Source organism: Lonchura striata, chromosome 33 (genome assembly GCF_050655825.1).
Source record: "Lonchura striata isolate lonStrDom1 chromosome 33, ASM5065582v1, whole genome shotgun sequence".
Classification (NCBI taxonomy): domain Eukaryota; kingdom Metazoa; phylum Chordata; class Aves; order Passeriformes; family Estrildidae; genus Lonchura; species Lonchura striata.
In genome coordinates, this window is record NC_140735.1 from 3557501 (window position 1) to 3560000 (window position 2500).

Consider the following 2500-nt stretch of genomic DNA (forward strand, 5'->3'; position numbering starts at 1 on the left):
TGCTTAAATTCAGCGGGTCGCCACGTCTGATCTGAGGTCGCAAGCCCAAAGCTGCGCCGCGCCGCGCCGCGCCGACGGAGCCCGACGGGCGGGCGGGCGGGCGCTCTCTCCTCCGCTCCCCCACCGCCGGCGGCCCCGCGCGCCTTCCCCCTCTGCCCCCCCCCCGCCCCCGCCGCTTTTTCGTTCCCCTCGCCCCTCACCGCGAGGGCCGAGAGAGCGCGAGCGAGCGAGCGGGCGGGCGGGCGGGCGGGCAGTCGGGCGAGCGAGCGACGCGGGGACGCGGCGCAGAGGAAAGACGGACGGACGGACCCCGTCCCGGAGACGAGAACCGAAAGGAAAACACGGAAGCACACACGCGGCAGAGACGGCCCCGGACCGGGGGGGGACGCGGCCGCCAGGCGGCGGGCGCGACGGCCTTCGGCGGGGAGAGGGAGAGAGCGAGAACGGCGACGGCGCCCCTGGCGCCCCGAGACGGCGACAGAGAGGGACGGGGAAGGGAAGGAGAGGACGACGCGGGGGTCGCCCCCGCCCCCCCCGGCGCTCGCGCCTCGCGCGCGGCAGCACGGCACGGTACCCGCGCGGTACCCACCCGCAGACAGCCGCCCGCGCGGGGGGAGGCCGGGGGGGGGCGAGGCCCGCGCGCCTCGCCTCCCCCCCTCTCGCCCTCGTCTCTCGGCCCTCGGCGGGGCGCTCTCGACGCCGCCCCGTCTCTCTCGCTCTCTTTCTCCCCGGCCGCCGCGCCGCCGCTCGGCGACGCGGCCCCCGGCGAGGACGAGCTCCGCCCCAGCGGCTCGCTCCGGGAGCGGGGAGCTACGGAGCGCTCCCCGAGTCTGCATTTAGGGGGACGAAGGCCCTCGGGCGCGGCCACGACGGCCACGGCCACGACGACGGGCCTGCGAGGCGACCCCAGCCGCGCCGCCGGGGTGGCAACCCCCGGGCGGCGATTGATCGTCAAGCGACGCTCAGACAGGCGTAGCCCCGGGAGGAACCCGGGGCCGCAAGTGCGTTCGAAGTGTCGATGATCAATGTGTCCTGCAATTCACATTAATTCTCGCAGCTAGCTGCGTTCTTCATCGACGCACGAGCCGAGTGATCCACCGCTAAGAGTTGTCTGGCTTTCGGCACCGAACCCCGCACACGGGCGGAGGGGGCCCCTTTTTTTCTCTCTCGCCGAGGGGGCACGCACGCGGGCCGCCCCCGGCTTCGACCGTACGAGCACACAACGCAACGAACCGAGTGGGGGGGGAAAGAAAAACCATCCGAGAGCGAAACGCCCAACGGAACGCTCCGAAGGTCGGCGGGAAAGGCGGGGGGACCCGCGTCCCCGACCGCCTCCCCCCGCCGCTACGAGCGAGGGGAGACGCCGCCGGCAAACTGTGCCGTCCTCCGGAGGCGGCCCAGGCGCCCGGGCTCGGCCCGGCCTCCGCACGGAGGAGGCACGCGGCGCGCGCCGGACCGCGGGGGGACACGGCGGCCCGCCCGGCCTCGCTGCAACGGGACGACGGGACGCACGCGGCCGGGGGCGCGGCCGTCGGCCCCCGCGCGCGCCGCTCTCCCTTCTCACCGCCGCTCCGCGGACCCGCGGAGCGCCGCCGCGCCACCGCGCGGCCGGCTCGCTCTCTCTCCCCAGCGGCCTTGCCGCGCTCGAGACGGCACGCGACGGCCACCGCCCAACCGGCAACGCCCCCCGCGGGACCGCTCCCGCCGGGAAGGGCGAGCGCCCGGCGGACGCGCTCCGCCGCCGGCGCCGGAGGCGGGCGCCGCACCGAGACCCGAGCCGGCGTCGCGAGCGCCCGGAGCCTGCCGGACGGCTGACCCGCCGCCGCAACGGCCGCACTCCCGGGACCGCCGCCGCCTCGCACCGTCACGGAGCCCCTTTTTCCTCGGGCACGCGCGGCCCAGGGGAAGGCGTGCGGCGCCGAGCCGGGGGGGTAGGCGGGGAGGGGGGCAGCGACGCCCGCCCTTTTCTCCCCGCTGACCGGGCGGGGAGACCGGGCGGGGAAGCGCCCCCCCCCCCAACCCCCCACGGCCGCCGCGCGCACGACCTTCCTCCGGGGCTCCGCGAGCGGACGGAGAAAAGGGCGACGGGGAGGCGGCGGGCGGGGCCCGGGCCGGGACCGCCGCCGGCGACGGCGGGCGCCGTCCGGCCGGCCGTCCCCGCTGGCGGGGGACACTCGCCGAGCGGCGCCGCCGCCGCTCGGCACGGGGCCGCCCGCGCTCGCGGACTCTCCGGCGACGGAGGGACCTGCCGAGCGCTCGGCCCCGGGCGGGCGGGCGGTCGCTGAGCCGGGGACGGCCGGCGACCGGCGCCGCCGGCGCGCTCGAGGAGAAGGCCGTCGAGGGGAGAGAGACGGCGCGGCCGCGCCGCGCGCGGCGCCGCACCCCAGAGACCGCAGAGGCGGCCGAGGAAGGAGGAGAGCGCGGCGGGCCCCGGCGGCCGCAACCCCGCAGCTGAGGAAGGGGCGAGAGAGCGCGCGCTCTCTGCCGGCGTCGCCCGTTT

General features: G+C 78.2%; 2 non-coding genes across 2 annotated transcripts in view; both read right to left on the bottom strand.

Annotated features, from left to right (window-relative positions):
* Window positions 1-40, bottom strand: part of LOC146764461 (28S ribosomal RNA) — a 4318-nt gene extending 4278 nt beyond the window's left edge. The window contains exon 1 of the ribosomal RNA XR_014950805.1: window positions 1-40. This exon is cut by the window's left edge and continues 4278 nt beyond it. This is a non-coding gene — a ribosomal RNA (28S ribosomal RNA).
* A 916-nt stretch (window positions 41-956) lies between these two features.
* LOC146764462 (5.8S ribosomal RNA) lies at window positions 957-1109 on the bottom strand. The gene has a single exon (XR_014950820.1). It is a non-coding gene; the product is annotated as a 5.8S ribosomal RNA (ribosomal RNA).
* Between the last annotated feature and the right edge of the window lie 1391 nt (window positions 1110-2500).